Raw genomic sequence first — 14,121 nt, 5'->3', positions numbered from 1 at the left:
AAAATGGGCCACAAAAAGGCAGAATCTGAAGAGGATTGCATTATGAGGTTTGAAAACCCCAGGAAAGCTTGTAGGGGAATGGGAAGCTTTGGAAGCTGCAACTCTATTATTCCAGAAGCTGCCCAGATGAGCCTCCAAATCCACCCTGGATTGTACCAATGGTAGCTCCTAGACTGATGCTCCAGTACATCCCATGTATAGGAGGAGATCACCGCTGAATCTGTCCTGAGAAGAACAGGTGCTGATGCTGTTTCAAAGAAGGATGAAGAACCATCATTGCAGATTGAGGTCCCAATTCTAGATTCCTCCTTTCTGAAGACCCCTTCATCCCTTCTAGTATAATGATCCTTAGGATTCAGGCAGGCTTTTCCTCCTTTTGATGGTGTGAGTTCCTTGATGCTGATGTGTCCATCATACGCATGGCACCTGTTTTCAGCACAGATTCAATGGCGGTCTCACTAAAAATTCCCACTGCATGTTAGTGTATTACTGTGTGAAATGTGACTGCACTATGGAATTTTTAGTGCATGCTAGCAGGGTCCACCTAGAGTCCAGGGTCCACCAGTTAGTGAGCAACATGCTAGTGCACACTAGATTTATATCCTCTAATGCAAACTAATGCACCTTGTAGACAAGCCCACAGAGTATTCTGTTGACTTGCTGCTAGATGATAGTTCTATACCTGCCACTGAAGGCCTATGCTGTCCCATTTTAAGTGCCTTAGCACGGAAGATGGCCTTTTTATCCCTGCATAACAAAGTGGCTCTGACCCAAGGACAATTCCAAGTGTCTTTGACATCAATAAAGCCTAGAGCTAGGTACACTGGGCCTGAAAAGGCAAACAATGATTTGGTAAATGGTCTTCCTTGAGGCACATTGTACAAGTAGGTATTACAGGTGCAGTTGCCCTGAACTGACACACATGCATTACCCGTCCATAGTCCCTTGAAGATACTCATACTAGGCTGCTACCTCCCTCCTGACCAGGGTTTTCTCCAGGCTGCACAGTTCTCTGCCTACACTGTGATATCTGTAGGAAGCCAGCCTCCCTAAACAGGCTAGCATCTGTGCTTTGCTTTCTTTTCAAAGGCTATGAACATCATAATAGCCACTAGTTATAAGTTACCATACAGCTCTTTATAAGCAAGCATATTTATTCTTAAGGTGAAAGAATTATAGGTAAAACATATTAAAAATTTCCATATGCATGCTAAAAGCTTACCAGAGATCACCTGTCAGTCTTACCATGCCTCAGTAAGCTTAAGTCCTTCCAACCTCTTCCAGGAAGGACTGTGGCCCCCTTGTACAGAAGGTCCTGTCCATTTGATGGATCAGAAAGAAGGACTTGAGTCAGTTTAAACTCAGGCTTATTTATCCAAAAGTCCTTTGTCTATTGGTCTCTGGAGAATCCAGTTTGAAGTAGTACATGCAAAGCCTTTCCTCAGGTGTTACAACCAGAATGAATTTGCCTAACTACCTCTCACTATTCTTTGTTCCTGGATGAGCTGTGATCACCCTCCCCCATGGAATTCCATACAATCCCTGGCCCACAATGTTACATAAACTTAATACAGTATGCTGTCCCAAAGGTATCACAGGAAATTGCCATATCTGTCACAGCATCCAAATCCAGAAAGTCAGAAGGACACAAGATATACTGCTTAAACCTGAATCAGACATGATGCCCTGGAATCAAACCAGAGGCAGTCAGGGGATCTTATTGCGCAATTCACTGAAACTCAGACTTAAAAGCAAACAAAAAATGCTACATAATACTAAAATGAAAGTAAATGCGCTAAAATACTATGAATAAATAAAGCAGAAAAGTTTGGTTAAAAGGCCCATAAAAAGCAAGGAAGGAAGAGCTGGGTACCACATGGCCTACTACATCCTTTGTTCCTAACTTTTAGGGCCACACTTGTATAGTCTCACCAGCGACGATAGTGTTCTAGAAGTTCCTTGAAATGTAGTGGTATCAGAAGGGTCGCACTTTGGCAATACCTGATGACTTCACAGAAGGATGAGTTTTCTCTCTCTCGCAAGAGTAATTATATTTTACATGGTGTGTGCGCAAACATATGCTCCCCTCCCCCATACATTAGAGAAAGAGAGACACATTTTGTCAAGGTTGAGAATTTTCTAAAAACAGCTATCTTTAAATCGTCAGTTGTTGCTTTGCTTTCTTCGGAGCATATGTGTGCAAGGCAGTGCAATGCTATCTGCCTCTCAACAAAACTTTCTGACTAAAAATTACTAAAGCTGGTCAAAGTATAAAGTATTTCACAATTTTGCAGAAGTGAAAAAAGAGGAATTGTCCAAATGTTGCTGTATTAGAACAGCCTGAACCAATTGTGACCGAATGTGCTGTTGAATGTGCTGTTGAGCAAGGATGGTATTCATTACAAGACTCACCTTGGCAAGCAGTTTAAAGACATACTATACATATAGATAAAGCCATTTTATATCATGCCTATGAGTGGTAATCTTACTTCAGAACACAGTGATCACAGCTTACATTGAATTACTCCTTTTTGTAATTCATTGCAGTGAGGTATTACTGTGTGATATCTCCAACCTAGTGAGCACTTCATTATTTTTAAAAAGAAAACTGAAGAGGAAAATTACTTCTGTTCAACTCGATACTCAGCTAATCAGTATTACAAGTGCAAAACCATACAATAAACTTGGCCTTCCTAAAATTCAACTGGGTAGGTAGTTAGGAACACACGTGCATGTGAGTATTTTTTAAAGATCCCCATGCACTCAATACAATACATAATCCGCATAATAAATTACAGTAAAATTGATACACCAAACTAAGATTTCCAGGAGAGGCATCTTTCTACTGGTGGGTGGACTGTCATGTGCATGTTTATCAAATCAAAAATGGGGATGATTTGCATTGCAAAACCATTGTTTTTAGGATAAGAAAAAAATGTAAAATTTGACTCAACATTGAAAACCTCTATTTGTGATTCTTAGGAGATATCCTTCAGTTGAAAATTTATTTTTCCAAAGTACTGTACAGACATTTTCCTTGCCGTCATCTGGAGAACACTGAACATTATAAAATTATAACCATTGATCACCACTAGTTTTTCACCTTTTAACAAGACAGGGAACATTAGAATGCAAGAGTCTTCCTGGGAAGGTGTCTGCCCGGTTTAGAAAGCAGAAATTCTGCCAAAACAGGTAGACTTTTTATTTATCCCATTTTGATGAATATGTGCTGACATTTAAACTATCAAAGGAAAAGAAATATCTAGTGTTTCCTTCATTTCTGCAAAATAAAGGAATTCTGTATGGATGGGGTTTTTTTCCCCTTGAAGATCCCATGCATTTTTAATCATTGTAAATGTTAACAGATGCTTAACAAATACAAACATAGTTAAAAGGAAATTTCATATGTAATTCTATGGTTAGAAATCTGGTAAACAAATTTGTACATATAATTTTTTAAAAGATACATATAAATTTATTTCCTTTAATCCATAAGAAAAAAAAACCACAGCCAGATAAAGAAAGCAACCCTAACAGTTGTATATTACTGTTTTATCTTGGTCTTACTTTCGCCCGGAATTTACATGCTCTGTGGCAGCTTATGACAGTTGCTTTATAATATGCAAATAGCAATGTACTGACATTTCCTATCAGATGGCTGTTCAATGACCTATGTGAAATGAGTTGTTTGTCTAGTGGCTAATGAACAAGTATTTCATTGCACAAAACACAACTCCATGATTGGCAGCATGGATGGCAACATCAGCAACAAAACCAACAACTGATTGGACATAGAAAGAATTATCCTCTATCCCTCCCAGTAGTCTCTCGACACCAGGGATGAAATATCTTAGAAGCTAATGGGGAGATGCTTGCACCACCAGTGTGATGGTTCTTCGGATTCAGGACTTCACTCTCCAAGAATCTAACATGAACACTGAGTTCATCCAATACTTTTTAAAAAGTTCATTCTATTTGCATAAAAGCACCATTCAAATGGTATCTACGACTTTGAAAAAAGCAGCCACATTTCATTTTATCCAGTTGCTGAAGTGCATACAAAAAATCTTGTTGACATGACATGATTTTATAGGAAGCAGTTAATTGTGGTTTTAAACCTTTAGCAAAACCATAAAACTTCTTACGTTAAATAACCTTTATAATTCAGTGGAACTAGGTAATATTTATTTCTACATTGCATTTGTCCAATTTGTTATGTTGGATATTATCAAAGAGATCTAAGAAAGCAAGGGGACATGCTGAAGTGAGCACATTTTATTCTAATCATCACCACGGGCTTAAATACTTATAGCTTTTCTTTTTCAGGACCAACTTCTGTTGGTCCAATAAAAGACATTTCCTCAGCCACCTTGTCTCTCTAATATCTTGGGACCTACACAGCTACAACAATACTGCACAAAGCTTTTCTAAATTTAAACATATAACAACCCTGAGACTGATTAAAAGGAACATTTTCCCCCCAAACAAAAATCTGTCTTAATAAAGAGTTATGATTGAAAATGTGTTTCAATGCAGTGCGGCGAACACCCACACAGATTGCTATGCTCACATGGCAGTCTGGCCTGCTTTGGTGGTGGGTTTGAGACCCAGTGGCTTCCCTTCTTTACCCTGGTGGCTGCTATTTCTCTCTCTGCTGCAGACTCTGGCAGACATCACAGCCTCAGTTGTACGTGGGTCATGTTTTCAAGCTTTTCCTCACAATGTGAGGGCTGGGAACATTTCATTTTAAATGAAAGCTGAGATCCTGTTGTCATCACATAACTCTGGGAACCATGGTGTGTGGCTACTGTACCTTAATCTGTCCCTCTCATTTCTCTTGAAGCAGAAGTCTTTCTGATTCCGCTACAATCAGGAAGTACAAAAGTGGGTGCATTTTTAGTTGTCACACAAGGAAAGTTAACTAAACGTTCGTGAACCTTGAATTCGCTTTGGGTCAGTTCCTTTGTTATCCAATCATTCACTTATCCATGGTAGCATGTTTTAATGAACAAACCACACCCTCGTTCTCCCCTGCTGCTCAGCAAATGTTAGCTGCTGGAGGAGCTTAGCTTAAAAGAGGGCCATTTATGTCATCCTTTGTCCAATTAGATCATGATTCTGCTAGTTAGGAAAGCTTTTATCAGAAATGAAAATGTAAACAGAGGTGATATCCTTCACTGCAGAACTGTGCTAAACTGAATGCCAGAAAACATGCCTGAAGAAAATGAGATTCCTATATCATCTTTACAGATTAATATGTTTGCTACAAGTGATAGAGAAGTTGGGATACTTTCCCACCTTATTCTTCCTTCAAATATGAATTCAATAAGTAACTTAGCTTGGCTTTCCCTTCAATCCTTTAATTTCCTGTCTCATTTGTCTCTTTAAATCTTTGTACAGTGAGAGCTGAGAGAAGCTCTGATTATGATGCTATATTGAAATGGGAGCTGGGTATATTTTTAAAGGGCAAATATAAAAACAATTGTTCACATTTCGACCTGCAAAAACCCATATGTTATTCCTGTATTGAAGCCCAAGAAACAAATATATTTAAAATAAAAACATCTTTGTTCTGTTCCTCAGCTCTGACCCACTGAATATTTTATCCCCCATCACCCCCTTTCATCTGGATATGAAACAGAGAACATATATTTGGAATAAATGACATCTTTTGTTTTCTCTTACCCTGAAGCAATTATAGCCTCCGAGCCTTTTGATTATTTGTATGGTTAAAAAATTATTCAAAAATCCCCCTCTCCATCCTTTCCCCTCCTATTCCAAACACACTGTGTGTTCTGAGATATGATTAATGCATGTGTTTATGATAAGATACCCTTTCTCTATCAGCTTATCCTTTCCCCCTTCCTATCTGTTAACAATAGATAGCTTCCCAATAGAGGGTGCTACAGTGTGCTAATGTACAGGCTAACACTTAGAGGAATTTAGAGAACTGTATTCAGGAAGTGCTTGATGGGAGTTGAGAGTATGTTTGGAAGAGAGAAAGTGTGACTATTGCACTCTCATGGCTCTATTTTTATGCTTGCACGCCAAATGCCATCAGTAGCCCAACCACACAGTGTACCATTCTGTATGCAAAAATCTGCCACTGAACACATCCAGCCTACTGTCTCATTTTCCCTAAACTGACTGCTGCTGAGCGGTAACCAGGTCAGTGAAAGTCATCATTCTCCTTTTCCACCTTGCCTGAAGAAATCAGATGCACTTAATACAGAAGAAAGAGGACAAGGGCAATATTGCCTGAACATATTATATTCTTGGGACCCTAAATAGGCTTGTTTAATTTATATTATTTTCAAAAGTGGATTCAATACTGCTGGGAGATGCAAGAAGGATAGAACAGGATACTAAAGTTAGTCCACAGAACAGGTGCAGCATGGGCAGTTGTAACACAAGCGTCCCCAAAACAGTTTTGCCAATATTCCTGCACAACAACCACAAAGGATGCAACTGTAGTTTAGTCTCCCCACACTCTTCTCTTAGAGCTCTGCTGAGACAGTCAACAAGAGTGTGTGTGTAACCCACACACCTTCTGGGTGTGGTGTTCTGTCCCATCTTGTGGCACCAAGACCACTTAGAGAGAATTAAATGAGTCTGCTCTACATCCTCAGCCCGTTGGGCTGTTAGCTCATGTGGTAGAGGCTCATGAACTAAATTCCAGAAGTCCCAGGTTCGATCCTGCCCGCCGACAACCTGAGTCTGTCAACGTTACATGTGCATGTTGGAGAGTGGATCTAATTCTTTGCTGTTGCACAAGAGTTATTCCACTACAAGAAAAAAGAGTTACCATTCCTTAACTGAAATGACAATCTACACCATAGTTTCAAGACTTTAGAAAACAACTCTGTGAATGACATGCTAAACAAATTTTAGAGGGTTCCACCTCCTCACCACTGCTAATATCTAAATGTAACCCCCACTATATCATGGATGGTTTTGTAATAAGGGGACCTACCACATGAGTAAGTTTGTACTAACATACTACAAATGCTCAATGAATTCACTAAGCCAAGTTTGCTTTCTGTGCCAGCTTACTATAATAATCACTTTTAAATACCAACCACAGTTATACTTAAAGGAAGCCAAAGTTTCCCCAGTTCATTGAGTATAAAATATAAACCACAACTTGTAGACAGTATCTCTCTGTGATGTGTATGTGGTTTTATTTATTTTTAATAACTCTTCCTGTTTTGGAGAAATAATGGTCTCTCCCCTCTAAGGAGAGATGAATCATGTACATTTATTAAGAGTTTATCTTAAATTTAAATAAGTCAAGATTTGCCACAGCAGTGGGGTTGATTTGAAAAGGCAAAAAAGAAACACTTCATTTGCAGTAAAGTTTGCAAATTATCAATAAAAAAAATGAAAAGTTGCCTTATATACATTCCATATGTTTTTCTGGAAGTTTGAATTGTGTTGCCAACATTTCGCATCAGTTTTGCTCTAAACATTTTCTCTAGACTTCTTTCTTCCCTTGCCCATACAAGAGATCTGTAAAATAGTTGCTGACTTTATGTTGACCTATTTTTCTCTGTCTCTTCACTAGATACATAATGCAATGAGTGCAAAGTTTACAGCAGTAGATACCATCAAACTTGACAGCATGAGAAAAACTTTGCCTCGTATAAGCAGCAATGATAGTAGTACATAGAGGGTCTAGAGTACAAAAGAATATGACTATTGCAATTCTGTTATTTACAGCTTTTTATAAGAGCTTTTATTTCTTTTTTCCTTCCTGAGATTGAATAGGGTTGGATTACTCTCAGTTTCCTTCACAAATTTCTTTCATACTGTCTATCAAACTTAGGTTCTTACATGGCCTCCATTACTGTCATATCTGACAGTGTCTCACAATCTTTTAATGTCTTTTTCTCACAACACCCTGGGAAGTAGAGAAGGACGATTATACCAATTTACAGATGGGGAATTTAGGAACAGAGAAACTAAGTGATTTGCCCAAAGTCACACAGAAGTCTGAGACAGAGAAGGGCATTAAATGTAGGTCTCCTGAGTCCCAAGCTAGTGCCCTAACCATTGGAACACTATCCTCTTAAATGCAGTTTTACCACAGGTTTTAATTGTGTTCATTTAAGATGGAAGAGGGAAATCTTGTCCATGCTCTCAGGATGATAAGAGCCCTGACTCCACTGGAACAAGTCTGCTTCTTCAGTAGAGCTGGTCAGAAATTTCCAATGGAACATATTTTCCATTGGAAAATGCAGATTAATCAAAATCAACATGTTCTGTAGCAATATGTCGATTTCAATGGAAACATGACAGTTTCTCTGCCCGCTCACCACTAGCCCCAGCTAGTTGACAGCCCACCTGGTGAGCAGCTGGGGCTTCCCAGGCTTCTTGGCAGATCCAATTAAAAAAACCCTGAGGTCTTGGAATTTTGTCCTGATTCAGTATAAAAATGTTTCAAAACCACCAAATTTTCTTGCAGTACAGGAATTCCATTCCTTGGACATCTCTATACTTCAGCACAGAGCTTAGAAGCTCAGAGATGGGTGGACAGAGGGCTGCACTCCCCTCACATGCTGGGGAAAACAGCTCTGTGGAGACTTCCTGTACATGACTGCAGAGAGCATCTTTGGGCAGGCTGGTTACGTGGGCTGAACCCTCGGATCATAATTTGCCCCATTATTTACATGTATAAAGGTAGAAAAATCCTAGGTAAGCACCTATTTATAAATAAATTATTGTGGTAAAATGCATATAAACCAGGGCTACAACTCTGTGCCGCTGTGAAAATGGACAGTGACAATCCTAACTTGATGGTTCAGGGATAATAAAGGTAATAAAGGTACACAGAGATTATTTAGCTACTTCTCCACATTCACATTCAATTCCCTTTATAACACACAGAGGGTCTACCCAACTTCTAGGACTCTCTCAGAAGCAATCCAAGCCTCTGGGGCAATGCAGCTGCAAATGCTGATCCAGATTCCTCTGTCAGTCTGATTGTCCCACGCTTAGGAATGACTCTGGGGGACATATAAACTTCCTTGCAGCCCTTGACTGTTTATCATGGATGTGAGTTCTTCCCGAGGTCACAATTCTCTGGTAACCAAGGAAGCTCCATGGTAAGGGTGTCACTCTGGGGCTCATGAATTCCAGGGTCTATCCCCTGCCCAGTGATGAGCTGCCAAAATCTTAACAACCGGTTCCCTCCTCACCCCACGAGGGGGTCATGGCCCACCCCCACACCCTGGTACTCCTGCCCCATCCAACCCCCCGCGTTCCTTGATGCCCCCTCTTCCCCAGGATCCCTGCCCCATCCATGCCCCTCCCCTGTCCCCTGACTGCCCCCTGAACAGGGCAGGAGGGTCTCATGGGCCACCGTAGTGGGTGCCCACCCTGCCCCTAAGAGCCAGAGAGACCTGCCAGGGGGCAAGGTGGGGAGTCCTGGCGTTGCTTACCTGGGGCAGCTCCCAGGAAGCATCCGGCATGTCCCTCTGGCTCCTAGGGGCGGTGTAGCATAGCTAGGAGGGGAGCAGGGGGAGTAGCCACTCCCCGCACTGATCACATCAAAAGTGGTGCCTTAGGCACCGACTCCGTGGGTGCTCCGGGGCTAGAGCACCCACGGGGAAAATTTGGCGGGTGTAGAGCACCCACTGGCAGCTCCCCGCCCCTCCCTGCACCCGGCCCCAGCTCACCTCCGCCCCGCCTCCGCCTCCACCCCTGAACACACTGCCCCCCTCTGCTTCTTCGCCCCCAGCTTCCCACGAATCAGCTGTTTGCACGGGAAGCCTGGGAGGGCAGAAAAGCAAGCAAAGGCTTCGCCCTCAGGCCCAGGGAGGCAGAGGCAGAGGCGAGCTGGGGTGGGGAGCGGTTCCCCTCTGTCCCCCAGGTTACCTGCTGCAGCACGGGCGGCCCTCCTCATGCAGCCCCGCCATAGCTCACCTCCGCTCTGCCTCCCTGGGCCTGAGCACGAAGCTGCCGCTTGCTTCTCAGCCCTCCCAGGCTTCCCGTGCAAACAGCTGATTCGCGGGAAGCCGGGGTGGCCGAGAAGCAGAGCGGGGCAGCGCGTTCAGGGAAGGAGCTGGAGGCAGAGCGGAGGTGAGCTGGGGCCAGGCGTGGGGCAGGGAGCTGCCGGTGGGTGCTGTGCACCCACCAAATTTTCCCTGTGAGTCCTCCAGCACCGGATCACCCACGGAGTCGGCGCCTAAAGCACCAGTTTTGGCTGGTTCTTAAATTTAGAAGCCCTTTTAGAAGCAGTTGTCCAGACAACCGGTTCTAAAAGGGCTTCTAAATTTAACAACCGGTTCTAGCGAATCAGTGCAAACCAGCTCCAGCTCACCCCTGCCCCTGCCATAACACAGACTTCCTGTGTGATCTTGGAAAAGTCTCAGTCTCTTTATGCCTTAGCTCCCCATCTGTAAAATGGAGATAATAGCACTTACCTATGTCATCAGGGGAGGATGAGATGTGGAGGGAGGATAAACACATTAAAGATTGTGAGGCACTCAAGTACTATGTAATGGAACCACATAAGATAGATTCTTTAAATTTGTCATGGCCTGAAAGTAGCAGACTATCCCAGGCTGAGAGGTTTGTTACTATCAGCTGGAAGATAAAAGGCCCAGAAGGATGTGTGGGCAGCAGTGAGCTCAACCCCACATATCTTTGGTCCAGGGACAAGTCCATCTCTCTCCCTGGAAACAAAACAGGGTGATTGCTCCAGAACTATACTCCAGCTTGAAGACCCCAATATGGAGAGATCTAAAACAGGGAAATGAGAACGACAGAAAGCTCATATATATAGGAGATTTCCTTTCCTTGGTTAGCTCTGCAGATCTCCACTGCACAACTTGTTAAAATCCATTGAAGGCCATTCCCTACAGGCCAGTCTTTCCCCTGGTCAGAACAAACCTCTGGGTAACCAAAACTATTGGCTTTCTAGAACATGCACAGCCCAGAGGGCCTCAGGTATTTCCTGATGGATTAGACTCAAGAACTGCAACTTTGGTTTTACCACAGAGAACTGTGTACGCTACATGCTGGGTGACTATTACTGTATGTTTATATCTTATTGCACATCGTTTTTCTATAAAACTATATCTGAAAAAAATATTCTACCATTCCACAAAACAAGCACAATTTATCATTTGTAAAAACGGATTTGCAAAATCTGTTAAGACAAATAAGAATTTTGCAAATACTTCATCTGCCTTCAGATGTGTGTGATGATTTTCTGCTCTCCTATTCTTAGATGCATAAACTTGTGTCTCATCCTCTAGTCATTCCTCACTCAAAATCTCCACTGTTTTCAAGAATAATGACTGGTGGATCAGGTCACAAACTTCATCAGTGGGTATTCAAAGGAGGTAGAATGCCAGATCTGTCACACAATTCTGACACACATTTTAATGATCTGAACATTGTCAGTCAGACTCTCATTCCACTAACCTAAACCTCTGGAAACTTTTGCCCACCTCTTTAGGTGCCCAGGACACCAGTCAATGTGCTATGACATACTATTTAAATAATAATAAAAAAACAGAAAGGAGTTACAGCTAGAAAATTTGGACCCAGATTTGATACACCCCCAAACCCAGGAGTTTTTAGATCAATGGGTTTTGATCCAGCTAATTGTAAATATACTTGCCATTGCAAAACTCTGAGCAGGACCTGGTTTTATATTTCAAACTACCCTAGGGCTTTGTCTTTGCTAGGTAAAAAGGTATGTTGTTGACTTGTGTTAGTTAACATGTGGTAACATCCTAGTGAAGACAAGGCAGTTTGTATCTTTAACTCAAGTTAGCAGGTTGAGGTAAACCCTATACTCGCCCCATGTAATTTTCATATGTTAGCAGGCTAAGTTAAAGACCAACTACCTGGTCTTCACTAGCATATTACCTCATGTTAGTTACCATGTTAGCTAACATGAGTCAACGGCATACTTTTTCAGCAAATGAAGACATATATTAAGCTCAAAGATGACTGGATCCTGGATTCTGGTTTGGAGGCTCTCTCTCAAAAAAAGAACAAAAAACAAAACAAAACAAAAAACCCTCCATATATGGCTGCATAGCTTAGAATCTTGAATTCAAGAACAACAATCTTGCCCCACAAAAAAAGAATTTTGTTTTTTCATCCTAAAATATAGGAGCGAATTCATTTCCAACATTGTGTTAAAAAGTATACAATCGCAGAGGAAATACCAGCATTTTCCACCTGCCACTAAAGGAGAAACTGCTGCAAGAAACCTTTGCCAGTTTTTATCTATCCTATTACATTAATTAACATTATGATGTTACTATCTGTCAGTTTCTGACTGTGAGTTGAAGTTCTGCTTGCATTAGACTTGAAAATAACTTTTAATCTTTTTTCATTCTCAAAGAGAATTTATTTTAAAATAATGTACACAAGCAATAAACTTTCAGTGTTGTTTCATTTTAGAAAACAACATTAAGATTTATATGATATAGTCAGGTTTGGAACTGATAATTCACTGACATTTAATTACACAGTTTAATAACATATTTATTCCAAAGTTATAACAACTTTGCTTTACAAAGTGACCTTGTAACATTTTATTAATTCACTTAATTAAAATACTTAATCTTGAAATAGCTTCCAGGCTCTTCAAATAAAGGCAAACAAAAATTCAAATTAAATCAACATTTTTTCCTCTTTGATATATGTAATTAACTTTCACTAGACTCAATAAACAAATTGCATGTAAGGTTATTCATATGACAACAGAAAATAGCTTGCTGTCAACTTAATCTTCTTTAACACTGTAAACCATTTTCAGTTATGCTGAAAATCCTGTTGAAAACCTTTACCTGGAAAGCAATAAATATTAAATATTTCCCCACTGGCGCTGTAGGGAAAACATTTATTTGTAAATGATCATCATCAATCAATATTTTTTACAAGTGATCAGAAAACCCTCAAGGCTACACAAAATTTGATTGAGATGAAACCTCTCTTTTGCAATCAGACTGTTAAATTGAACTCATTTTCCCCTTAAACAATTTAAATATTTGTTGATCTGATATTTTATTGGATATTGACATTGGAGTTACTTGCTGTATATGGTATTGTACATTGTCTTTTTCAATTGTTTGAGGTGATGCCACAGTGTTTGTGAAAGGTCTGTTACAGATTATAAATCATAATTATTAAGAACCAGATCCTGCAAAGACTTAACACATGTGCTTAACTTTATTATCCTGAGTAGTCCTATAGAAATCAACGGGTCTACACATATTAGTAAATTTAAGCATGTGCACAAGTGACTGCAGAATCAGGGTCCAAGAGCCAAACCACACAAACATCCATATGCCTAAGGAAGCACACAAGTAGTCCCGCTGGGTTCAACAGTGTTACTCACGAGTATAATGTTACTCACACATAACAGTTTACCAGATCAGGGCCCTAAGTTCTGAAAACAAGGTTTCTACCTGTAGCCATGTACAATAATTTACCAAATTAAAAATAATTCCTCAGTACCTCAGAATTGCTTCTGTCCCAGAGAACATCTCACACGTTTACTCCACAATTGCTGCACATGCTTGATTTGGGTTATGGCTTTTCACCTGACCTGAGTAGCACACATCTTTTCTTTCCTCTCCTACCTTCCTTTCTGAACAAGAAAGAGGGACTGACTGGACAGAAAGAGTGTTCTCTTCCTCAGCATATACCATTTCCCCACTCTGTCTTTTCATAATTTAAGCTTATCTGCTGCTGGCTTCTTCTCTACATCATGTACTGTGTTTGAATGGGGACAAAGGTTTCAAAATGGAGGATGGGCTATTTATAAACTCTCTCACTCCTCCCCCAAGGGTTATGACAATTAAGGATAGAGATGAGGCACAACTGTTTAAATGCAAACAATTACATGAGACAAGATTGGGAAGGCAGAGTGTTCAGTTAATTATAGGCCAGTATAGTTATTGGCCATTTTCCTTAGTGTCCATTTGTAGTTTTCTTGTTTCCCTTAGAAACAAGTGAATAGAACAAGTTTTTTGTGCGTTTGTTTGTTTTTAATGCTAGTTTACCGACAGTGTGCAATACTGTGTCCTGTGTAGGAAATGGCCATATAAAGCCATGGTTCCATTTGATGACTGTAAATGAAAAATATGCAGTTGC

The 14,121-nt window shown here is 40.7% G+C and overlaps 1 long non-coding RNA gene across 1 annotated transcript in view; it reads right to left on the bottom strand.

Moving 5' to 3' along the window:
* Positions 1-13,668, bottom strand: part of LOC311525697 — a 372,687-nt gene extending 359,019 nt beyond the window's left edge. Inside the window, exon 1 of the long non-coding RNA XR_014712841.1 lies at positions 13,483-13,668. This is a non-coding gene — a long non-coding RNA (uncharacterized lncRNA). The remainder of the gene's footprint in view (positions 1-13,482) is intronic.
* Between the last annotated feature and the right edge of the window lie 453 nt (positions 13,669-14,121).

Source organism: Lepidochelys olivacea, assembly GCF_965140295.1.
Source record: "Lepidochelys olivacea isolate rLepOli2 genome assembly, chromosome: 8".
Lineage (NCBI taxonomy): Eukaryota > Metazoa > Chordata > Testudines > Cheloniidae > Lepidochelys > Lepidochelys olivacea.
Note: the sequence above shows the minus strand (reverse complement) of the source record. Positions and strands in the feature narration are given on the sequence as shown.